This window comes from Macaca nemestrina, chromosome 15 (assembly GCF_043159975.1).
Source record: "Macaca nemestrina isolate mMacNem1 chromosome 15, mMacNem.hap1, whole genome shotgun sequence".
Classification (NCBI taxonomy): Eukaryota; Metazoa; Chordata; class Mammalia; order Primates; family Cercopithecidae; genus Macaca; species Macaca nemestrina.
The window spans coordinates 61,634,036-61,660,604 of record NC_092139.1 but is presented as its reverse complement, the minus strand read 5'-3'; the positions used below and the strand labels follow the sequence as shown (position 1 = coordinate 61,660,604).

Sequence of the window (26,569 nt, the reverse complement as noted above, 5' to 3'; positions counted from 1 at the left end):
ATTACAGGCATGAGCCACCATGTGTGACCTGTGCTTTTATTCTACAAAACATCTAGCACAGTACTTGGCACACAGTAGGTGCTCCAGAAATGTTTCACCTGAAAAGCAAAAAGATCAAAGTAATCCTCTTAAAAGCAAGCAACTTGTTCTACAGCAGGGATTAGCAAACATTTTCATAAAGAACTACATAGTAAATATCTTCAGCATTGCAGGTTCACTGTCTCTATTGCAACTACTCCAATCTGTCTTTGTGGCATGTAAGAAGCTATAGACAATAAGCACATGAATAAGCATAGGTATGTGCTAATGAAACTTTATTTACAAAAACAGACTGTGAGCTAGATTTGGCCCACAGGCCTTAGCAGTTTGCCAACAACTACACCATGCCCCACATTACAGTCCTAACTATTGGCATTCTAACAGGGTGGAGTTGGCTGAAAGAGAGAATGAATTACTGGAAAAGCTCAAAAGAGTGCGGCCTCCTGAAAGTGGGTCAATGCTTTGTTTGCATATATACAGATCATACTATGGTTTGCATTACATATCATTCTTTCTCTGCATGAAATCCTTTCCTAATCTCATTCTCTACTCAATTTCCCCTTAAAGGTCTCATCCTTCCATCCTTTAAAAGACAATAAATAAGAATTTTTCTATTAAAGATAATAGGCTTTCAGGGATCCATCTGCAAAGAGGAAATGAGAGAAAAAATCTTTTTTTGTTGTTGTTGTTGTTTTTGTTTGTTTTTTGAGACGGAGTCTCGCTTTGTCGCCCCCGCTGAAGTGCAGTGGCTGGATCTCAGCTCACTGCAAGCTCTGCCTCCTGGGTTTACGCCATTCTCCTGCCTCAGCCTCCCGAGTAGCTGGGACTACAGGCGCCCGCCACCTCGCCCGGCTAGTTTTTTGTATTTTTTAGTAGAGATGGGGTTTCACCGTGTGAGCCAGGCCGGTCTCGATCTCCTGATGTTGTGATCCGCCCATCTCAGCCTCCCAAAGTGCTGGGATTACAGGCTTGAGCCACCGCGCCCGGCTTGAAAAAATCTTATTAGAATGTATTGCATCATATAGATCGATCTGCAATTCACCAATTGTAAATTTGTATTTTTGCTTTATCAATCAACTCCATCTCTTTTCTAATATCATCCTTTCAGGACATCAAAAATGAAATTAATTCTTGGCAATTTCCTAAGGCAAAGGGGAAAAAGGTATAGAACATGTCTTAGCTAAAATATAAAATCATAAGCAAATGGAAAACACCATGCAATTAAGTAATAAAATATAATATTTGAATGATGATCACCTAACCACTTCTACCTTAAAGGACATACTGGTATCCTACCAGGAAAATAGGAATTAATTATTGTATTTAAATAAAGGAAATTTAAGGGCATTTTTTACACAGGTAATTAAGAAGTTGAAAGCCAAAAATGAGTCAGACAAGCAAAAAATGAGTTAGAGATTAGAAATAGCAGAAGGCTGCTTCCACACCTAGGCTGAGACCAGTGGAATCAAAATGAACCTGGATGTCCAGCGGTAGATCACGGAGGAGATGCAGCACTGCTGAGCTGCCACCTAAGACTCAGGGAGGGGAAAAAAGTACCCGGGCTCCTCCCGTCTTTCTTCCCTCCAATCTCCTGCCAATTCCTCCCTTTGGTCGAATGCAAGCAGCTGACAAAGGAGCCTGGGAATTGGCTTGAAAGGCCAGCTTCTTGTGGTAAGAGGTACAGCAGTGAAGGAGTAAACAATGGGGCGTGGCACTGTGGCTCATGCCTGTAATCCCAGCACTTTGTGAGGCAGAGGCAGGTGGGTCCCTTGAGGCCAGGAGTTCGAGACCAGCCTAGTTAACAGAGTGAAACTCTGTCTCCACTAAAAAATACAAAATGAGCTGGGTAAGGCGGAGCATGCCTGTAGTCCCAGCTATTCGGAAGGCTGAGGCAGGAGAATTGCTTGAACCCGGGAGGCAGAGGTTGCAATGACCCAAGATTGTGCCACTGCACTCTAGCCTGGGCAACAGAGTGAGGCTCCATCTTAAAAAAAAAAAAAAAGAAAGAGAGAATACGAGTTAAAGGAATGCTGTTAGGACTTTTCTCAACACCTAACATTAGCTTCACGTTCTCCCTTTTCTATTTCCTTACTTCTCTTTCCTTCCTTCTTCTTCCACAATGATGTACACCTAAGCCACAGCTGCAACCAAATTACAAAATGTTCCTCTGGAGCACTGTCTCCATCCAGACCAGGGTGCTCAGTTTTCTGTCTACAGTGTCCATTAGTAAGCACCGGTGGTGGCAACAGGGGAAGAACATGTGTGGGAAGACAGGGCCCCAGATAGCCTTTGCTTACCCGGTTCTTCCCCCTCCTGCTGTAGTTTTTGGGAAAACTGTAGAATGTGCTGAGGATACAGTGTCCTGACATAAGAAGAAACCACCTAGAATAGAATAGCCCAGGCTTTGTCATCCCTCCTGGAACAGGATGTCCTGCAATGCTTGTGCTCAGCAACCCAGGGGCAACCAGAGTGTAAAACCCATAGTGAATTTCTTTTAGTGTCTCTCAGCTGCAGTGTGAAGTGGGCATGAACAGATGAGGCTCCACTTGCCCTGGGCAACTTTCCTGAGACTCGGGGAACTGATTCAGCATGAATTCTAGGCTTCTGTTTGTTTTAGCTGCCTATCCTTGAATAATAAAGTTGCTTTGCCTGACTCGTGATTGTTCTCTCTTACCAAACTGGAGCTAAGAATGGAAGTGGTAGAGGTATGACTGCTGAAGCAGCTGTGTCCCCTTTGAGTCCCTGCCAGAATCAAGAACTCTTGTAGAATTCTGGCAGCTGGGTTTGTGAAAAACTTCCTTCCAGACTTAGAAACCTTTGTAGAAATTGGTAAGGTTTTAGAGTCCTCTCCTGGGATTGGAAATTGGTATACGGTGTTCCCCTTTCCATAACTGACACTGGTGCATGGAATTCTGCTTGACAGTATGGAGATGGTGAATTGTCACATCTGAGTAGAATCTGTTGGTCCACTATTTGGGCCATTGCTCTACTTGATTGGCATTGGATAGCAGAACAGACAGCAGCTAAGCAGAACAGAAATTAAGCTGGGCACCTAATTTCTGACATACCTTGCATTGCTAACCTATGGTTCTGTTCTCTTGTCACCCAAAGGGCTAGCAATACTCTCATGACTCACTTTTTAGTGGGATTTTCAAGCAGAGCTATTGAACCCGAAGTGATACAGTTATTTCCATGAAACCAATGGCCTCCAAAGTTTATACATTTTGCTCCTCTAATAAAATATGTTTCAGTTCACATTCCCCAAATATGTACATTTAATAACTAGTGTCTCGATGCACATCATGGACCTAAATGATTATAACAACAGTGGATATAAATTCATAATACAAATATTTACTAATAATTTGAAATTTGGTTATCTAATTAGTTCTTAGATCTGATTAGATTACCATAATTTTACCTCCTACTTGGGCTGATAAGAATTCATGCGTAAGTGTTCACTCTGATGGTAGTTTCTTTTGCTGTGCAGAAGCTCTTTAGTTTAATGAGATCCCATTTGTCAATTTTGGCTTTTGCTGCCGTTGCTTTTGGTGTTTTAGACATGAAGTCTTTGCCCATGCCTATGTCCTGAATGGTACTACCTAGGTTTTCCTCTAGGATTTTTATGGTATTAGGTCTAACATTTAAGTCTCTAATCCATCTTGAATTAATTTTCGTATAAGGAGTAAGGAAAGGATCCAGTTTCAGCTTTCTACTTATGGCTAGCCAATTTTCCCAGCACCATTTATTAAATAGGGAATCCTTTCCCCATTTCTTGTTTCTCTCAGGTTTGTCAAAGATCAGATGGCTGTAGATGTGTGGTATTACTTCTGAGGACTCTGTTCTGTTCCATTGGTCTATATCTCTGTTTTGGTACCAGTACCATGCTGTTTTGGTTACTGCAGCCTTGTAGTATAGTTTGAAGTCAGGTAGCGTGATGCCTCCAGCTTTGTTCTTTTGACTTAGGATTGTCTTGGAGATGCGGGCTCTTTTTTGGTTCCATATGAACTTTAAAGCAGTTCTTTCCAATTCTGTGAAGAAACTCATTGGTAGCTTGATGGGGACGGCATTGAATCTATAAATTACCTTGGGCAGTATGGCCATTTTCACGATATTGATTCTTCCTATCCATGAGCATGGTACGTTCTTCCATTTGTTTGTGTCCTCTTTTATTTCACTGAGCAGTGGTTTGTAGTTCTCCTTGAAGAGGTCCTTTACATCCCTGGTAAGTTGGATTCCTAGGTATTTTATTCTCTTTGAAGCAATTGTGAATGGAAGTTCATTCCTGATTTGGCTCTCTGTTTGTCTGTTACTGGTGTATAAGAATGCTTGTGATTTTTGCACATTAATTTTGTATCCTGAGACTTTGCTGAAGTTGCTTATCAGCTTAAGGAGATTTTGGGCTGAGACAATGGGGTTTTCTAAATATACAATCATGTCATCTGCAAACAGGGACAATTTGACTTCTTCTTTTCCTAACTGAATACCCTTGATTTCTTTCTCTTGCCTAATTGTCCTAGCCAGAACTTCCAACACTATGTTGAATAGGAGTGGTGAGAGAGGGCATCCCTGTCTTGTGCCAGTTTTCAAAGGGAATTTTTCCAGTTTTTGCCCATTCAGTATGATATTGGCTGTGGGTTTGTCATAAATAGCTCTTATTATTTTGAGGTACATTCCATCAATACCGAATTTATTGAGCGTTTTTAGCATGAAGGGCTGTTGAATTTTGTCAAAAGCCTTTTCTGCATCTATTGAGATAATCATGTGGTTCTTGTCTTTGGTTCTGTTTATATGCTGGATTATGTTTATTGATTTGCGAATGAAACTACCATCAGAGTGAACAGGCAACCTACAGAATGGGAGAAAATTTTTGCAATCTACTCATCTGACAAAGGGCTAATATCCAGAACCTACAAAGAACTCAAACAAATTTACAAGAAAAAAACAAACAACCCCATCAAAAAGTGGGCAAAGGATATGAACAGACATTTCTCAAAAGAAGACATTCATACAGCCAACAGACACATGAAAAAATGCTCATCATCACTGGCCATCAGAGAAATGCAAATCAAAACCACAATGAGATACCATCTCACACCAGTTAGAATGGCGATCATTAAAAAGTCAGGAAACAACAGGTGCTGGAGAGGATGTGGAGAAATAGGAACGCTTTTACACTGTTGGTGGGATTGTAAACTAGTTCAACCATTATGGAAAACAGTATGGCAATTCCTCAAGGATCTAGAACTAGATGTACCATATGACCCAGCCATCCCATTACTGGGGATATACCCAAAGGATTATAAATTATGCTGCTATAAAGACACATGCACACGTATGTTTATTGCAGCACTATTCACAATAGCAAAGACTTGGAATCAACCCAAATGTCCATCAGTGACAGATTGGATTAAGAAAATGTGGCACATATACACCATGGAATACTATGCAGCCATAAAAAAGGATGAGTTTGTGTCCTTTGTAGCAACATGGATGCAGCTGGAAACCATCATTCTTAGCAAACTATCACAAGAACAGAAAACCAAACACCGCATGTTGTCACTTATAGGTGGGAACTGAACAATGAGATCACTTGGACTCAGGAAGGGGAACATCACACACCGGGGCCTATCATGGGGAGGGGGGAGGGGGGAGGGATTGCATTGGGAGTTATACCTGATGTAAATGACGAGTTGATGGGTGCAGCACACCAACATGGCACAAGTATACATATGTAACAAACCTGCACGTTATGCACATGTACCCTACAACTTAAAGTATAATAATAATAAATAAATTAAAAAAAAAAGAATCCATGCGTAAGTGCAGAAGTGTCAGCTCTTCCTATTTATTCTCTATTATTCATGCATTCTTAGCACTGCCTTTAATCAGAAGCAATATTTAAAGGTACTTGTTCATCTTGTGAGTAGGATCAAGTTAAACTAGAAAATAGTCATAACTCCATTTAATGGGCCCATGTAAACACAGCAATGGAACCTGAAACAGAAAACAAAAGGATGAAAAAGTGCATGACTGACAGCCCCACATCTGTGTGGCGTCCCCCTCCCGAAGTCAGGATGCCTCTTGTACCTGACATGTGCCTGCATGACCCACAGACCCTGACATGTGCCTGCATGACCCACAGACCCAGGGAGGATCGTAGTATCCATCTATATGCCCTATATTAGAAAAATTGTTTCTTTCTTATTTCCTTAGATGAAGAAAATTATAAAGTGAAGTTCCAACATATTTTCACCTCCCCCTCCTTGGGAGACTGCTGCTTTAAATGACATTCTTCTTTTTGCCAGAATTAAGATGTGCCTAGAAACACTGCTCCCCCACTGCCTGAACCTTCACTTGTGCTAATTTCCTCCAAGAGATCTGTAGCAGGTTGAATAGTGAATCCTATAAAATAGATCAATCCTAACCCTCAATACCTGTGAATGTGAGATTACTTTGCAATAGGGTCTTTGCAGATAAAATTAGGTTAATGATCAGAAGATGATGTGGTTCTAGACTTAGAGTGGGCTTTAAATCCAATGAAATGTTCTTATAAGAGATAGAAAAGAAGACACAGAGACCTAAAGGGGAAGGAAGGCCATGTGAAGATGAAGGCAGAAATTGCAGGGATGTATCTGTAAGTCAAAAAATGCCAAGTGTTACCAAAATCCCCTGTAAGCTAATACAGAGGCATGGAATGTATTCTCCTTTAGAGTCTTCAGAAGAAACCAACCCTGCTCACACCTTTATTTTTGAATTCTGGCTTCCAGAACTGTGAAAGCATAAATTCCTCTTATTTTAAGCAATTAAGGTTTTGGTCATTTATTTCAGCAGCCTTGGCTGACAATACAAAATATTACTGTCTGTCTTTCCAGGTTATGTCCTGTCAAGGACACCTCTCCCCACAATACACCAGACAGGCTTGTATAATTCTAAACCAAATTGTAAAATGTGCTGATTCTGTCCTACACAACTTTAGAATCAAAGGATACGGCCAGGCAGCTCTTTCTTTCACTGACTTAGAACTTGCACTGTAATTTAAGATACTCCCAAATATGCTAGGTTCTTTAGAAGGCTAGTCTGCACAAAGTTAAAAAATGGCCCATGGGGGCAGCATAGATAATTCCATAAACCTACTGAACAATGACGTGCTCTCCTCCTCTCAGCGTGGAATATTCATGTGAACCCTTGGAACCAATACAGCCATTTTGCTACCATGAGAGAAGCCAGCCTTAGGATAAAGCTGATACATGAACCTATGCAAATAATACAGATAAGGAACTGACACCATGACCAACCCCCACCCGAAGCATAATTTCAATCTTCTTGGTAATTAAGGAAATATACCCTTACATTATTTAAGCCTGCTTATACATTTTATCACTTGCCACTGATAGTATCCTAGTTGGTATACTCTCCTCTTCCATTTTTGTCCTCATGGTCTCTTTTTATTTTTATCATTTATACATTCAACAGTTATTAAATCCTTTATTTTGTAGGACTTTGTATTTTCTAGTTTTTTTTCTTGTATTACTTCCAACAAGTTTGACAGAATATTCTCAGTATAAACATAAGATATATTGGTGTTTTCCATTTCCTTTTAGCAACTAATAGACACAGTGACCAAGGAAAGTAAATTAAGACAGATATGAATTACAAATTCTTTATGGAAAAGTTAAGATGGAACAAATATATACACATACATATTCTTATGCATATATATATAATATACATCTTATGAATCTATCTCATGTATATATTCTACTTTTGTTCTCATAACATATGAAGAAATGTAGTTTAGAACATCCTCCACCAAAGGTGCTAAATTTAAGATAAATGTATAGTGCATCCAGTATAACAAGGCTTTTTAAAAAGTACAGAGAGAAAAGATTATGTCATATTAAGGTAAGAATTTTCTCCATTCTCTTGACAAAGTCATGGCTCTCCAGTTGGGTCTATGAAGAGGTCCAGCTCAATTTGCCTTTTGATTTTTTGCCATTGTAGAATTACTATTTGACCATAGCCCCTTGTCCTGGTCTGCTCAGGCTTCCATAACATAATACCATATACTGGGTGACTTAATATAAATCACATTTTTCAAGATTCTGGAGACTGGAAGTCCAAGAGCAAGGTGTTGGCAGGGTTGGTTTTGGGGAGGGGCTCCCTCATTGGGTTGCAGATTGCTACCTTCTAACTGTGTCCTCAGATAGTCTTTCCTGTGGATGTGTACTCTCTCTTCCTCTTCTTATAAGGACACCAGTCCTACAGAATTAAGATTCCACTGCTACAGCCTCATTTAACCTTAACTACCTCCTTAAAGACCCTATCTCCAAATACAATCACATCAGAGATTAGAACTTTAACATACAAATTATTCGGGGGTTACAATTCAGTCTATAACCCCCCATTTTGTCCATTACATTTCTCATCCTGTAGGTATACCCTACATTTGAAATCTATCATGTATACTTGTACACCCTTACCTAAAAGGGAGAGAGAGCGTTTAAAAACCAATTTGCAAAAGAATATTATTGAGGGATACCAATGGTAATTTTCCGAAGGTTTGGCCATAATGACCTTGCGAATAGTTGAATCTGTCAACATCCGCCTTTGAGGTAACTATTAACTATCTGGTTTGTGTAGACTGGTACAACCTGCATTTGTCAATCAAACATGCCAACACATACATTCCTACTGGCTGTAGCAGAATAGGCTATTATCTACACACATCTATCACACAGCATCCCTATCTCTGCATCCCTACTGAGGCCTGCAATGAACATTCAATCAGCCTGTTCAATTCCTCTCCTTACACTTCACTATCAGACTAAGACCTTCTTTCTCCCCTAATCCATCTTATTTCATGCTACATGGATCCTTTCCATCTTTGATTGTCTATCACCAACACCATTGCTATCGCCAGCATGTCTATTACCAGCACAATTACATCTTCAGTGCCTAATCCCATCTTTATCTGGGTTGCTTTTATGGGCATGAATTTCTTTCTGAAATACATCATTCTGAGCATTGCCTTATTCCTAATCTTTATAACACCATAACAGCATCCAGCCTTGCCCTATTGCCCTCATGGTCCCTAGGGAGCTAACTGAAAATTAGGAAAAGCATGTGGTACAGCCTGGCTCTGTGGGATGCAGTAGCAAAAAGGTCCCATTCCCTTCTTTGGGGCATATATTGCCCCATATCACCCACTTCTGGGTTCTTTCTCTCATAGCTGGTCCCAGGTCACACTGTAACTGCTCTGATTTACAGTCCAAACAGTGTGTTTGAGTCAAATTTTCCCTCTTGGCATTGAGAATAATGAAGATTCAGAATTGCAAATGCTCCTATTAACCCAGCAGCTCTTCTAATTTCAACATTTCTATTTTATGGTACCGGACAAATATAATTAACCATACTATCTAGAGGACTTTAGATTTGGTATACTTATCATGCCTGTAATACCAGTCACCACTTCCATTTCCCATGGACATGAAGCTAAACTGTGTGAACTTTAACAATGAATGAAAATTGATTGAAATCACACATGCTGAATTATTTTTTTTCTAAGGATAGCTAACAATTTTCTGAATAAACTTGAGGTTTTCACTTCCTTTTATTTTAATATAAAGGTAAATGGAAATCACATTCAAACAAGTATATCAATCCACTTGGGAAAGTCTAAAAACAAACTTATGTCCATGAAAATGAAATGTAAGTTACTCCTTTTATTAAAATGTATTGTAAAATCACAGTTGTGATCTTATGCGTGTTTAGCAGCTCTGTAAGCCTATTTACAATTTTCTGGACTTTTAAAAAGTATGTTTCTTTCATCTGTAAATAAAAGTGGTTTGCTTTCCCCAGAACAAGAGGCATAGTTCTCAATGAGAAAAAGATTTAGAGGTATTATTGTTTGAAAAAGAATGCTTCTTTAATATAAAACTCTATGTCAATAAAACCATTTAATCACAACACATAACTTTCCATATAGCATTTTTTGAAAGTGATTTTACATACATTTTAATTATTTGAATCTCATTGGCAATGCATTGACTTTCTTGGTGACACACTTCAACCTCCAGGAGAAGATCATCTCTCTGCCAAAGCATATCCCCTCCCCCTTTTCCCACCCGCTCACCCTAATACAGAGATATTTGGGTATAGGTTCAAGATAAAGTGGACTCCAAATTGTTCCAGGTACAAAGAAAGTGAATATTTTGATGTGAACAACACAGATATAAGAGACTCCATCTTCTTTCTGGACTATCTTCTGCGGTTTTCCTTTGGCTCCTTTCCATCTACTCAGCTGGTTGGTCAGAGGTTAGCATCCATTTCAGAGTCATACTCTGCTCTTAGGAAAGAGGCACAATCCAGGATGGATCCAAGAAACCTGTGCCTGATAAATGCCAGAAGGCATCCTTGTGACTTATATGTGTGCAGGTCACAGCATCAGGGTTGAATATGACAAGGCAATATAAGGCCCTAGATGCAGTGAGGAATGAAATCGGCATTTTAAGTGTCTTCAAATGGCCTCGTGGGCCAGGGAGAAGGAGCCAAGTAGATGAGGTAACAGGGCAGCATGTGATCTTTCAAGATCAAGGTTAAATATCTTAAATTATATAATGCCACTCTGACATCTCCTGGGGCCTGTGCCCTCTCTGCAGGTCCATTTCCAGACAGCAATGGCCACCCACTACCAGTGGACCAGGCAGATGCTAGGAATAGAGATCGCCCACTGTGATGCTCTCCCAACAACATCAAGTAGCTCACACCATTTCATCCACCTAAAGGGACTTCCCATATCATCTTAAACTGTCAAAAAAAACAAAAACAAACAAACAAAAAAAAACCTTTTCTCGCTTCAGAACTTGCTTCCTGTATGATGGTTCTTCTGACTATGCCCTCTTGGTTGAAGTGATGGTAGACCCATGCAATAAATTTGTACTGAATACCTACTAAGTACAACAAATTAGATCAAATTGTAAGAACAAAAATTCAATACATGGCCCCACCTGCCCACAACTTACGGTCTAGTGGGATTGATCTACAAATACATTGACAATCACATTACATTGCAGTGAGGTAACTTACAGATGCTCAGAGTAGTATCTTCTTCAAAGACAGTGAGTAAATTTTGAGCCCAAATCTCAAAATTTGTGGCCGTAACAATAATTATTCACCTAATTTACTAGAGAATCACCTTCTATCCAGAGATATCTCTCTAGGCTTGTGCTGAATTGCGATTTAATCTCTTCATTGGTAATTAACTTCTCACATTTTTTCATAGATGACTTCAAATGCTATTGCCATTTTATAATACTAGATTTTACCATCTTGACAGTGTTGTAAGTCCCCACATGGCAGAGACATTTTCTCATAACAGCCTCAGCTCTCCCTGACTGCCCACCCCCCATTCCCACAACAATTCCTTGGATACAGTTGACACTCAGTTTGCCTTGGTTTTGATTGAAACGTACATGAATTCAGGAATTAAACTACTGTCAAAGCGTGGCACTAACATTACTGATTCTACTTTTTAGGCAAATTTAGTTATCTTCTTTAAAACTCAGTTTCCCCACCTTTAAAATGAGAATAATCTCTACCTTGCGGGATTACGGTTAAGACTTAAAGAACAGTTCATAATAAATTATGTAGCACTTTGTCTTACACAGAGCACCTTAAAAAATAATCTTTAACTGATCTGAAGGGCTTAATTATAGCTAGAGGGCACTGAGTTCAAATCCTGTCTCCTCTAAAGAACAAACAGTGTGACATGGATGATGTATACACTCTCTGCAAATCCCAGCATTCTATGAAATGGGACCACTAATAATGGAACCCATCTCCCAAGATTTTTGTAAAGATCAAATGGAATAATGTCTGTGGGGCACTAGGCGTGGTACCTGGCATATAGAAAGCACTCTACAAATGTCAGCCCTTAAGAATTACATTCATTAGTTTGCTTCAGGGCCATGATGTGTGAATCCCCAAGATTAAAGGAGATCACATCATTTATCTAGAGATTTGTTTTTATCATATTGCCCTGTAGGTTTTCAGGTCCTAAGCAAGTAGAAAAACCTCTCTTAAACTGAATAATAAGAACAATACTAGTACACCATCACAAAGCACGTTCTCTACTGCCACTTTGCTGAAAATCAAACCTATCAATGGTTATGTGTTCACTGAACAACAGTTTCATAAGCCAGCACAGCTCACCAAAAGATGAACAGGAAAGGCACAAATCCTGTGTGTAAATTTCTCACAGTCTCATTAGGAAGCAGGACAGGCAAAGGAAAAGTACCAATGTTGTGGAGTATGCACTTATTGTTAGGGGACGTTTATGGTACCAAAGAGCTGGATCTGCTGTTCACAAAGAGAAAGCAATAAAGAAAAGCTCCAGTGAAGAGGCTGAACATGAATTTGGTCGTAAAGGCAGAGTTAAGACCAGGCAGAAGAGGTAGAGGAAGTGATGTGGTCAAATAACCTGAGGTATGACATGGTGTAGGATGACAAAAGGAAAAGGTTTGAGTTGTTTATGTGTTTGTGTTGTGGATGTGAATTGGGGAAACAACAGAAGAACCAATTTATCTTGAAAGTTTACCTAAATTTTTATGATTTTTGACATTTTAGGATCACCAATTTCTTTCAATTCCTGGTAAATATTTTTTACTCCCTTTCAGGAAAAGATACATACATACATATTTTTATAAAACACCCTTCATACTGGGAAAGGTAGGAAGAAATGTATACCTAGGATTTTGTTTGTTTTTACTCTGCCTATTGGATAAGCAAATGGCATCTCCATTGAATGATACAGCAACTGGGGCAGCGGCAGGGGAAGGTGAGGGGTGGTGTGGGGACATGATTGATTCTCCAAGGAAAACAGTTGCTTTCCCCCACACCCCGCTTGGAGACTTGCCCAGTTTTTACTTCAACAGTTAATTCCTCCTCTATACAACATGCAAATGCTTTGTATTCTGTGACTCTGATGGGGATCTAGGCTTTAGGATCAAGCTAGTTCCATAGGCGGTAGGAGCAGGACAAAGACACAAAATGAATATGGCTCTTACTGGTAATTTCAATCATTACAGCCTTAATGTCCATCTACCACGGGGCTCTCCTTTCATGGCAGCCATTAAAGTTCCTATGTGTTTCAACAAGCCTGAATTAGACTTTCCTTGTTGTATGTAACAATATTATAACTATAGATCAAAATAGACACATACTCTATTTGTTCAGAGCCCAGCAGCATCCCTCCTTTCCATTCACTTCCTTGACCTTGTCCCTTCTGGTTCCTCTGCTCTTCCCACACTGCGTGGTCTCAGCTCTCAGTTAATTAATTCCATTCTTCTTCTTGGAGCTGGAGAGTACTGGGAAACCTTCAAGTTCCACATTTACTCAGCTGGTTCATCTGTTTGTCTTAATAAATAAACCTTCCTCTTGCTGGTACTAACTTCCTCTTTAAACACAGCTCTAGGGTTTACAATATCATCCTTTGCCTATCAAAGACAGATAAGGTTTCTTTCCTCATACTTAGATATAAGCCAAAAGCCCCAAAGATAGGTGACAAACTCTCTAATTAATGGGGAGAAGAAAGCTTCCTTCTACCGTAACAGTGTTTGCAGTGTGTGCAGAGATTTCCCCAAAGGCCTCACTGTGGAGCAATATCGTTCAAGTAAAAGTCTCTTTAAGAGTCCACATTTCCTTTATATGCCTGAGACTTAAATTATCAAAATATGTTCTTGTGCTAGGTATCTCTCCTTTCTTTCTCTCAATACACATACATACACGTATATATGATTGCATGCATATGTATATTTATACAAACACATACATATATACAGCTTAACCATGGCTTCATAGTACCTCCAATATGTATATAGCATGTTATTCTGAGTTTATGTCTGTAAGACAATTATATAAGGTTTTTAAGATTATCACCATTTTGTAGTTTTATGTCCTCCTGCCTCGAGCAGCCTGTATACTCGTGGACAAATAGAAAAACAGGTTTGAAGCGGATTGTAAGGCCCAGCTTATCCAGCCATTAAGAAATAGGTACTTGTCTATAAAGCATAATGCCTGTGAAGTAATAACTGGGAATATTGAACACATCATGAAAGCACTCAAAAATGGGAATTGCCTGTTACTGACCAATTGAACTTCTATTTCAAATTACTACTTTGAGAAAGGTGCCTGACTATACAGATATTATTCATAATATCTTATGACCATCTTGTTTTTATTCATCTGAATGCACCAAGCCCCTTTCCAAATGCAAGCTGTGAAAACGCAAGAAAACAGGCAGGCAGTTGCTCTTTACTCTCTGGAATTTATTCATACCATGAGTCACTTCAAAGGACCTTGTTCTCAACTCTTCAGACTTTCACTTGCCTTTCCAAGGTCCCTTGACTGACTGAGCCTTGTTCTCCTGGCTTTGATTTAATCAACCCTTGTTCTAGAAGGTCTGTTACTTACTCCCTGATCTCACATGTTCTGAGTATCGACAAGAACGCCTGACCCCCTGACCCTCCTGTATTGATTATTTATTGCTGCATAACAGATAATGTCAAAAGTTAATAGCTAAAAATGACAAATTTATCTCACACAATTTCTGAGGTCAGGCATTCTGGGGAGTCTTGGCTGGGATTGTTCTGGCTCGTGGTCTCTCATGAGGTTGCAGTCAAGATGGCAGATGGGGCGGCAGTCAGCTGAAGGCTTTACTGACACTGAAGCATCCACTTCCAAGACAGCTAATTCTCCCAGCTCCAGGCAAGAGGCCTCTGGTTTTTTTCCATATGGGCCTCTTTTTATGATATGGAAGCTGGCTTCCCTCAGAGAGAGCCAAGAGCAGGGGTGAAGATTAACTATGAGTGTTTTATATCCTATCATGATTATGTTTATGATGTTAAAAGAGCAGAAGCACAAAGGTTAATTCATGCTGTGGGGTAATTATTTAATATTTTAGAAGGATACTTATCTTTACATTAAAACATCTCTGTGTTTTAATTCCAATATAAAATACAAATATTCCTGGATAGAAGAGGACACTTCTTTTTACATATCTCTGAAATGTAATAGAACATAAAATATACAGTACATGAAATCAACTATACATGAATAGTGACAAAAGGTTACAGAGGAATTGTCAACATTTAAATAAGGTTGGCAATGTAGACACCGAACCAAATCTGTAACTTACAACTGTAAGAAGGATATTTCAGAGAGGTGTACTTCTGCCCCTGCTATGAGATCTAGAATGTGACTTACAGATAATAGAGAGCAAAGACATATATTCTGGTTGAACTTCCTACAGAGTAACAACTGATGTGCTTCTGCTAAGGCCTTTTTTTTTTTTTTTTTTTTTTTTTTTTTTTTTTTTTTGAGACAGAGTCTTACTCTGTTGTCTGGGCTGTAGTGCAGTGGCGTGATCTCGGCTCACTGCAACCTCCGCTCCTGGGTTCAAGCAATTCTCCTGCCTCAGCCTCCCAAGTAGCTGGGATTACAGGTGCTAGCCACCATGCCTGCCTAATTTATTATATTTTTGGTAGAGATGGGGTTTTCATCATGTTGGACAGGCTGGTCTTGAACTCCTGATCTCGTGATCCACCCGCCTCAGCCTCCCAAAGTGCTGGGATTACGGGTGTGAGCCACTACGCCCGGCCAACTTCTGCTAGACTTTTTGCAGTTTCCCTGCTACTTAGTTATCTATGATCTCTTCTACTTGCATAACTTACCATGGACTTACTAACTTAAAGCATTTTGTGTCGACTAACCTTGGTAACTTTCCCTTGTCTGATGCATTAAATTTTCTTTCCGATCAATGTGATGGACTCAACACACGGTTCAGCAGTTACTAATATGCACCAAAGAGTTACTACAAGACTGTAATTTAAACCCAGGCAGGCAATTTCAAAAAGCTGTATCTGGTAGCTTTTCTGTAAAGCGGCTGTAACCCAGATATTCTATCTATGTGAAGGCAGGTGAACAGTATTTCTATGAAAAAGGTATTAGCGAAGGACCTGACACATTATCTCAGGAGATACACTATCATTCTACTGCTATACTGGGTACCTTTTGCATTGTCAATAGCCCCCATGATTAAAAGAGAGAATATGACAGACATCTTGATTCATACTTCATTTCAATCATCTCACTTGATCCTTCAAACCCTATGTTATGTGTTTTTTCATTGTAGAAATTAATGCTCAGAAATAAACAGCACACTACAAAATGCCATAATTGAAACCCAAGCCTGCCATCCTCTAAAACCCATTCTTTGACCATGATACCATGGTGCTTTTTTCAAGCGATATGACTTTTCCTTCTTCTCTAATGACTTTTTCATTCACCTCTCCACCTTGGCTTTATGGCGCACGCACACACACACACACACACACACAGAGGTTGGGTTAGCTCACCATTATTTCTTTAGTACCTGTTATTTGATTTTTTTGCCAACCAGGCACGGAACAAACTAACTTAATTTTTTATGTTGCATGTAGTTTGCTAAATGATAAGGGACATGTAGTAATAAAATAAAATCCCAGAGGGCATATTCACATTTTACTTGCTGTTTCTCTTTTAAAATTTCAATCGTTAAAAGAGCCAAGCAGCCATAGGCTCTGGATATAATAGCTTCAGCTGCAAATAAAAAAATTGTCTTTACGGATAGAAGGCGTGAAATCTCTCAGACAGTCTCTCAGCTACTCTCCCACGGAACATTGTAGTGTGTTCAAACAAATGAGGACAGTAGTGAATAAACCAGTCGTTTAAACTTGTGTAAGATTTTCCATACCTGGATTTCAGATCATTTTAGAGGCCAAGTATTAATTCATTCTTTTTTCTCCTAATTTTTCATATGGACAAATTTAGGCACAGAGGAGATAATGAACTTGGCAGAGAATCAGGAGCAAGACATTGATGGAAAATACTGATTCAAATGCTTCCTACTTGCATTTCTCATAATGAAAGCACAGCCACACTGTGACACTTGTATTTTATGGTTCACTGAAGAGCCACAATAACAAATTTTAAATATCTATCAAATGTCATAAAATGTCATTCAATATTGTTCTTGGTTTGTAAAGGAAAAATGAAAACTAATAAACTTCATGCATATTTTGTGCTGGTTCAATAAACGAAATACCATACTATAAGACTTTCAACAAATATACGGTCAATTGTAACATGGTAATATTAAATAAGAGGGTGCTACACTTTCTCAAGAGAAAGAAGTCATATTAAAAAGGTTATTTTAATGATGCTCTAAATTTCTTTGGCTGCATCACAGCATAGGTTCAGTTGATAATAATAATTGCCTTTGAACAAAGTACTCTAAATTTTTACAAGACTCCAATCCTCCTGTGCAATTATGGAATTTGAAATATAATTCTCCCTGGAACTATAAAAGAATTAAGACCAGAGAAATACTGTTAAGAATAAAGCAAGATAAAAAGGAATTGCTTCAAAGACCCTTTTTATTCTGCTATTTCTTAGTGTCATGTTATATTCCAAGTCACTGTGTTGTTATAGAAAAGGACAATGAGAAAAACGACTCTAGACAATTGAACATTTCTACAATGCTGACTCAGGGATATTTTTTCTCTTGGTAATTATGTATTAATTCAATATGGACATGTGTGTGTGAAATCCTCAAAGAATTTCCAGAGGAATGGATGGTATGTCAATGCACAACTGTTTGACATTGGTTTATGTGGACTCAGCACTGTGTTAGTCACAATGGTTCAGGCAAATGATTTGGGAACATGGCCCCTATTCCATCCAGATCTGCATGGCATTTGTATATCATTTGAACTGAGATGTGGTTATTACAACTTACCTTCTATCTCTATTTCACATTCCATTAATCATCAATAATCATTCCATAATCATTAATCATACAGATTCTATCACCTTCATAATCTTTCAAATCTGCCCATTTTACTACATCTCCAATACCACTATTAATAATGATCATGATAAGCTCCTAACTGCCTTCTTTGTCTTTAATCCTATCCACTTTAATTCATTCTGAACAACAGTATGGAAATAAAATTGTGCATGTATCACCCCTCCATTTTAAACTGTTTCAGAGTATTTCCATTTAACTCTTGCTAAAGTTTAAGCCGATCAGCATAACTAGGCAAGGTGCCCTGTAAGCTGACCCTTCTTAATTTCTAGCTTAGATTTTTCACTCCTTCTGCAAATATTTCATCCAAATTAAATATCATGTAGTTCCCTTGAGCAAGAAAGATTCGTCTCTCTTCTTCTCCCAAGTCCTTTTTAATTTCCTCCTTCTAGAGCATACTTCCCCTCACCTTTCACCTGGCTCACGTTACCAGTCTGCTGAGACTTAGTTCAGAAATCACATCTTTCATTTTGTCTTTCCCCACCCTCTCCTCTCCTATGAATTAAGTCTTTCTTCTCTGTAAACAATTAGCTTAGGTATTTATAAATGTTACCGTATTTACATGGTTCTGTTGTCCTCCATGAACATGTGTTAGATCTTTGAAGACAAACTTATGTTTTATTCATCTTATGAAATTTGTCCTACACAGGATCTGGCACATGGTTATCCATTCAAATGTTTGTGGAATAAATATGAATAAACTCAAAATGAAGAGAACATATATTAATTTTGTCCTAATTTGCACATTTCTCTATTTTATTTCCTTCACTGCAAACTATCCCCACTGAGAGAATTGGCATCTGAGTTCATAGTGTTGATTTCTAACATTTTAAAACAAAAAACTATGTTTCAATTACGAATACTTGCTTCATCAACTATAAGAGCATAAACTGTAAGACACATTTTCTCTACTGACATGTTAAAATGTAGGGGAGAAATGTGTGTTTTATAATTAATGAAACAAAATTCCTTAAGGTCTTACCATATGCTTGGCCCCATGCTGTGTTTTATATTAATTTTCTTAACCTTCATCACAGTCCTATGAGCAGAGTATTTTTATTATTCCCATTCTAAATACTAAGTTCAAAGAAAGGTAATTTTCCCAGAGTTACCAAGATTTGAAGTGGCAATTGTAGGATTTATCTCTATCTTACTCAACTGTCTGAAACATTCTTGATATTCCTTTATTGGGTTCAGTACTAAGAAGAAACCATAGAAAATAACATTATTGGTCCTCATTTTAGAATATTCTTTCCTTGGGTTCATCATACACACATGTGCACACATAAACACAAATATACACAGTAATTGTAAACAGTGTGGTAATTTCTTTAAATTTTGTTAAAATACCTCCTGAGAAAAATGAAGAAAAGTGGGGGAGAGAATCTCAGAGCTTGAAGACTATCTTTATGAAATAAGACTTCTTAAGAAGACTATCTTAATCTCAGAGCTTGAAGACTGCCTTTATGAATAAGGCAGAAAAGAATAGAGATAAAAGAATAAAAAAGAGTAAACAAAACCTCCAAGAGATATGGGATTATGTAAAGAGACAGAACCTATGACTGATTGGGGTACCTCAAAGAGATGCGGAGAATGGAATCAAGTTGGAAAACATACTTCAGGATATCATCCAGGAGAACTTCCCCAACCTAGCAAGACAGGCCAACATTTAAATTCAAGAAATTCAGAGAACTTCAGTAGGATACTCCATTAGAAGATCAATCCCAGGACACATAATCATCAGATTCCCCAAGGTCGAAATGAAAGAAAAAATGTTAAGGGCAGCCAGAGAGAAAGTCCAGGTCATCTACAAAGGGAAAGCCACAAGACTAACAGTGGACCTCTCAGTGGAAACCCTACAAGCCAGAAGAGATTGGGGCCAGTATTCAACATTCTTGAAGAAAATAATTTCCAGCCTAGAACTTCATGTCTGGTCAAACTAAGCTTCATAAGCGAAAGAGAAATAAGATCCTTTACAAACAAGCTAATCGTGAGGGAATTTGTCAGCCTTGGGCCTGGCTTATAAGAGCTCCTGAAAGAAGCACTGAAAATTGAAAGAAAAAATTTTTACCAGTTACTACAAAAACACACTGAAATACACAGACCAGTAACACTATGAAGCAATCACATACACAATTCTGCAAAATGACCAGCTAGCATCATGATGACAGGATCAAATTCACACATAACAATACTAACCTTAAATGTAAATGGGCTTAATGCCTCAATTAAAAGACACGGAAAGGCAAGCTGGATAAAGGGCCAAGACCCGTCACTATGCCGTCTTGAAAAGAGCCATCTCACATGCAAAGACACACAGGCTCAAAATAAAGTGATGGAGGAAAATTTACCAAGCAAATAGAAATCAGAGAGAAGAAGGGGTTGCAATCCTAGTCTCTGACAAAACAGACTTTAAACCAAAAAGATCAGAAAAGACAAAGAAGGGCATTACATAATGGTAAAGGGTTCAATTAAGCAAGAAGAGCTAACTATACTAAAATATATATGCACCCAATACAAGAGCACCCAGATTCATAAAGCAAAGAGTCACAAAGAGACTCAGACTCCTACACAGTAACAGTGAAAGACTTTAATACCTTACTGACAATATTAGACAGATCATCGAGACAGAATTCTAACAAAGATATTCAGAACCTGAACTCAGCTCTGGATCAAGCAGACCTGATAGATACCTACAGAGCTCTCCACCCCAAAACAACAGAGTATACATTCTTTTCAGTACCACATGGCACGTTAAAATTGATCACGTAATCAGAAGTAAAACACTCCTCAGCAAATGCAGAAGAACCAAAATCATAACAGTCTCTTAGATGGCAGCACAACCAAATTAGAACTCAAGATTAAGAAATTCACTCAAAGCCACACCATCAAATGGAAATTGAACAACCTGCTCTTGAATGACTCCTGGATAAACAACAAACTTAAGGCAGAAGTCAAGAAGTTCCTTGAAACCAATGAGAACAAAGATACAGTGCACTAGAATCTCTGGGACACAACTGAAGCAGTGTTAAGAGGGAAATTTATAGCACTAAATGCCCACATCAGAAAGTGGGAAGGATTTAAAACTGACACCCTAACATCACAATTAAAAGAGCTGGAAAGGCAAGAGCAAACAAATTCAAAAGCTAGCAAAAAAAAAAAAAAAAAAAAAAACATAACTAAGATCAGAGCAGAACTGAAGGAGATGCAGAAATGATTTTTTTCTCCAAAAAAATCAATGAATCCAGGAGCTGGTGTTTTGAAAAAAGTAACAAAATCAACAGACCACTAGCTAGACTAATAAAGAAAAAAATGAGAGAAGAATCAAATAGACACAATCAAAAATGATAAACTCCACAGAAATACAAACTACCATCAGAGAATACTATAAACACCTCTATGCACATAAACTAGAAAATCTAGAAGAAATGAACAAATTCCTGAACAGGTACACCTTCCCAAGATTAACTCAGGAAGAAGTTGAAGTCCAGAATAGACCAATAACAAGTTCTGAAATTGAGGCAGTAATTAATAGCCTATTGATCAAAAAAGGCCCAAGACCAGGTGAATTCACAGCTGAATTCTACCAGATGTACAAAGAGGAGCTGCTAATATTCCTTCTAAAACTATTCCAAACAAATGAAAAGGGGAAATTCTTCCCTAAGTCATTTTATGAAGCAAGCATCATCCTGATACCAAAAACTGGGAAGAGACACAACAAAAAAAGAAAACTCCAGACCAACATCCCTGAGGAACATCAATGCAAAAATCCTCAATAAAATACCGGCAAACCGATTCCAGCAGCACATCAAACAGCTTATCCACCACCAAGTCAGCTTCATCCCTAGGACGCAAGGCTGGTTCAACATTTGCAAATCAATGAACACAATACATCACATAACCAAAACCAAAGACAAAAACCACATGATTATCTCAATAGATGCAGAAAGGCTTTTGATAAAATTCAACATCCCTTTATGTTAAAAACTCTCAATAAACTAGGTATTGGTGAAACACATCTCAAAATAATAAAAGCTATTTATGACAAACCCATAGCCAATAAATTGAATAGGCAGAAATGATAAGGTAGACATACTACTATTGCACCCTCACTAGACTACAGTGTAGTATAAACATAACTTTTATATGCAAAAGTTCTTTCATATGCAAAACACTTCATCTGACTTGCTTTATGGCAGTGGTCTGGAACTGAATCCACAATATCTGAGGTATGCCACTATTTGAACTGAATACAACTGGTAGCTTATACTTTCCGTTTTTACTTCTTCAGCAATCAATACACCAAAAACAAATTTTGCTGAATTTAAAGTACAGCAAGGTAATTATTATCTTCAAAGAGCCCCTAATTTAGTGGAGGAGAGAATACCTATAAAATGTAAAAACAATGCTGATAAAGACAAATGGCATAATAAGGGAATCGGTCGAATGGTTAAGAAGTGCACAAAAATAAAAATCACTCTATATTTAGAAGAACTGGAAAAAGCATCAGGAATGGTATCTTACTTTAACAAAATTTGTGAAATTCAAAAGGCTGACAGAAGTGATGGGCTCTGGGTATATGGAACAGGCTGAGAAAGAGCGGAGTGTAGAAATTTCCCAGATAATTGAGAAATACTTTTATGACTTGTATGCCTGAGAGGACATGGCAAACATAGTGCAATGTTAAGTCTACAGATTTGGAGTTGTTTCTAGCCTCCACTCCTGGTTATTTCCTACTGATTAGCTGTGTGGCATTAATGAAGTCACTTAACATCCCTCAAATGGAGTTTTCCCATAGATGGAATGGGACTAGTAATACAATTGATTTACAGCTATTAAGATAGAATATTTTGTTAGTGGAAGAAAGAGATGGATAGATAAAAAGATGAGATAAGTCTGGGGAAAGAAATCAGGTCTTTTAGAGATGTACATTAGGGATTTAGAAATTCCTGCCATAGGCATGTAAAATTTAACTTGGATTACACGAACTGGTTAATGTACATGATACAATTAATTAAATTCACAAGAATTATTAATTTATGCTTACTAGGTTACCTATGACAATGAACTTTCTGACATTGAAAACTCAAAGGTAAGTAATAGCTACAATGTATTTCCCTATATAGTTGATATTTTACTAGATTCTACATGCTACTAGAACATTCAGGTAAACATAGTAGTTAAGATAGAGCAATGAGAATAAAATATTTCAAAATCTAATTGCCCTAATAACATTAATTTAATGTGATGTTAATATATTTTATATAATTAACATCATATAACAAAATGTATAATAAAATGTGCTTTATTATGACAAAACTATTCTTCCTTGACTGGATTTACAAACAGCTGACAGCAGTTACTTGCCCTATGACTTTTGTGGAGACCACAATCTGGTGGTTTACATTATTAATTTGTTTAGCGACTCATTTTCCTAATTAACTGAACTGAGGCAAAACTTCCCAACTTCCAGAAATTAATATTTTATTCACTGAGTATTCCAGATAAAAAGGGAATTTTTGCTAGGATTTTGATAATTGTCTTAATTTAGAGTTTAAGAGAGGAACCAGGTGTGTATTCTAACAGGCACAGGTCATCAGCTGAATATATCTATAGCTGATTCAGCCTGTGTTAAGTGCCTCCTCGGTAAAATATGTGCACATGATTGCACTGTTGAAGGTGCATTATCAATAAAGATACCATGAAATTGCAAATCAATTCATAAAACACTCAAACTTTTTCTGAAGAATAGCTTTTTCTGTGTTTTAATTATTTTCTCAATGATAATGTTAGCTTTAAAAAGACACACTGAGGTGCCCCAATGCTTCCTATCTTTTAAGTTGTATCTTGGTAAGTATTCAGAACAAAAAATAAGCATACAAATTCTTTAAACTTCGTTGTGGTAAAAGCTAAGACACAAATACACACACACTAGCCTACGCCTACACTGGGTCAGGATCATCAATGTCAGTCTCCCATCTCCACATCTTGTCCCACTGGAAGGTCTTCTGAAGCAATACCACACACGGAGCCGTCATCTCCCATGGTAACAACGTCTTCTTCTGAAATATCTCCTGAAGGACCTGCCTCAGGCTGTTTTACAGTTAACTTTTGTTTTTTAATATAAGTAGAAGAAATGCATTCTAAAAAAATGCCAAAAACCATAGTACACTAAATACATAAACCAGTAACACAGTTGCTCATCATTATCTTTTATGTATTAAGTACTTTTTTATTTTTATTTTTTGAGACTGAGTCTCGCTCTGTCACCAACTCTGGAGTGCAGTGGCGTGATCTCAGCTCACTACAAGCTCCACCTTCCGGGTTCACGCCATTCTCCTGCCTCAGCCTCACAAGTAGCAGGGACTACAGGGGCCTGCCACCACTCCTGGCTAATTTTTTCTATTTTTAGTAGAGACGGGGTTTCACCATGTTAGCCAGGATGGTCTCGATCTCCTGACCTCGTGATCTGCCCGCCTCGGCCTCCCAAAGTGCTTGGATTACACGCGTGAGTCACCACGCCTGGCCTGTATGTGTTATACTTTTACAGAAAGAGGAGCTCAGTAGGTTTGTTTATGCCATCATCACCACAAACACGTGACTACTGCCTTGCATTACAAGGTTAAGATGGCTATGCTGTCACCAGGCAATGAAAATATTTCAGTTTCATTATAATTTTATAGGACTACCCTGATACATACAGGCCATGGCTGGCAAAATGTTATGCAGTGCATGACTATATTACCTTGGAAGATATGGAGATAATATGCTGACACTCTCACCTGGTTCATGCACCAGCAGGAGGAGGTCGCCCTCCAGAGACTGCAAGAGAAGGGGTAGAACTCCTCATTGCCCTGGCTGTTCCTCCACCACTTCCACCGAGACTGTGGTACAGCACCCGAAGCTTCCTACCCAGCCCAGCCCTGGCCGGGTAGGCCCCCCAGCGCTCCTACTCCCATCTTCCGGGCTCCTGGACTTGCTGCTGCTGCCACCACTAGCGTGGATGTCACTACAACCATTGCTGCTGTTGCCCTCAATGCACGGGCCCACCCTGCAAAGCTCCTACTACCTGGCCACGCCGCAGCCCTGCCCCCGCCATGGCCGCAGCTGGCGGTCCTCTTACCGTTCTGGCCCGCTGCAGTCTCCGTAGCTGCCACCAACCGCAGCCAGCCGAGCGGCAGCCCCAGGCTATCTGCAAGTTGCCAGCATGGAACTCCTCCTCCTCCTGGCATGGAACAGCTGGGCAGGCAAAGCCAAAAAGCCTAGAGGAGCACGCAAAGTGATAGCGTTAGAGCCTCACCTTGTCATCCTGGCCACTGGGTGGCAGGGGCTGGTCTCAGTGAAGGCACTCACATCCACCCTCCGAAGTCCAGCCTCTCCTTTTGGCCCAAGGGGACCAGGTACTGGGGCCTGGAGTGAAGACGGGTAACACCACGTTGCCTGGCTCCAATCCACAGGAACCGCTGGGCCCACCAGGGCTGCGCTCCTTGGGGAGCAGAACCAGCAGGAACTCAGACCCAGCCAGCCCTCCCACCCAAGCGCCGATTCCCGATCCTGATGCCTCCACCCACAGAGCCCTGTCCTCCCGTGGTGTCCGCTACTCCGTGTCTGTCGTGCCTACGGGTCCCAGGTGGTCTCTGCAACACAGAGAGAAAGGTCGTGGCCCCGGGAACCACAGCGGGTGTTGGGGCCTATGCCCTGCTCAGGATTCCTGCGGAAACGCTGCACGCTTGCTGCATTGGAGCAGGAGCAGGAGGAGATCGCCCTCTAGAGTCTGGAGTCCAGGGAGAGGAGGAAAGCTCCTTCCTTGGAGACCACTGCTGTTGCTGCAACCTCTGCTGCCACTGGCAGAACAGCCTCCTTTAGCGCCCCTAACTCGCTGCCTGCTGTTGGCCCCGGGACAGTGCCCCTAACACCGCTCCTCGCCGCTGTGGTGTAGAACTCAATAGCGCCCCCAATCCGCCCCCACCTCCGACATCGCAGCACCAGAACACTTCCCCATCCTACCCCCTGCCGTGGGCCATGCGGCCACTGAGAGGACCCCTAACCCACTGCAGGGAGTGAAGCCCCAGGTAGAGCACAGCAACCTCCTCCCCGCCGTGAATAGTGCAGCCACGGATCCTTAAGGTCCGCAACCCCCTCCCCACGAGGAGTAGTGCAGCCCCACATAGCAGACAGCACCCCCCAACTATCCCGCAGCCACGGGGAATGATGCCCTGGATAGCGCACCCCACCAGCATCCCGCCATGGGCAGTATAGGCCCCGTCAGCACCCCTAAGCGGTATGCGGCTGCCAGAAATATAGTCCCCAATAGCCCACCAAACCCGGCCCCCACCACAAAACAGTGCAGCAGCTGATAGAGCCCCTAACTCGCCCCCACTGACCGCAGAGCAGCCCCCGAACGGTGCCCACAACCCACCCTACCACCCCGCCTGCCACCGGCCAGGTATCGCCCACAAACTGCCCCTTCCTGCGGGGAGTTTATCTCCCAATAGCACACCCAACCCACCCTCTATCATGGACAGTGTGGCTCCGAATAGGGCCTGAAACCACACCCTCCAAGCACCTACCTGCACCCCTCACTCCCCTGCCCCACCACCAGCAGTGTAGCACCGGATACTGCCT

General features: G+C 39.9%; 1 long non-coding RNA gene across 1 annotated transcript in view; it reads right to left on the bottom strand.

Annotated features, from left to right (window-relative positions):
• The window catches only part of LOC139358865 (uncharacterized), a 54,717-nt gene that overhangs the window by 27,278 nt on the left and 870 nt on the right, over window positions 1-26,569 (bottom strand). Inside the window, exon 2 of the long non-coding RNA XR_011614381.1 lies at window positions 25,068-25,206. This is a non-coding gene — a long non-coding RNA (uncharacterized lncRNA). The remainder of the gene's footprint in view (window positions 1-25,067; window positions 25,207-26,569) is intronic.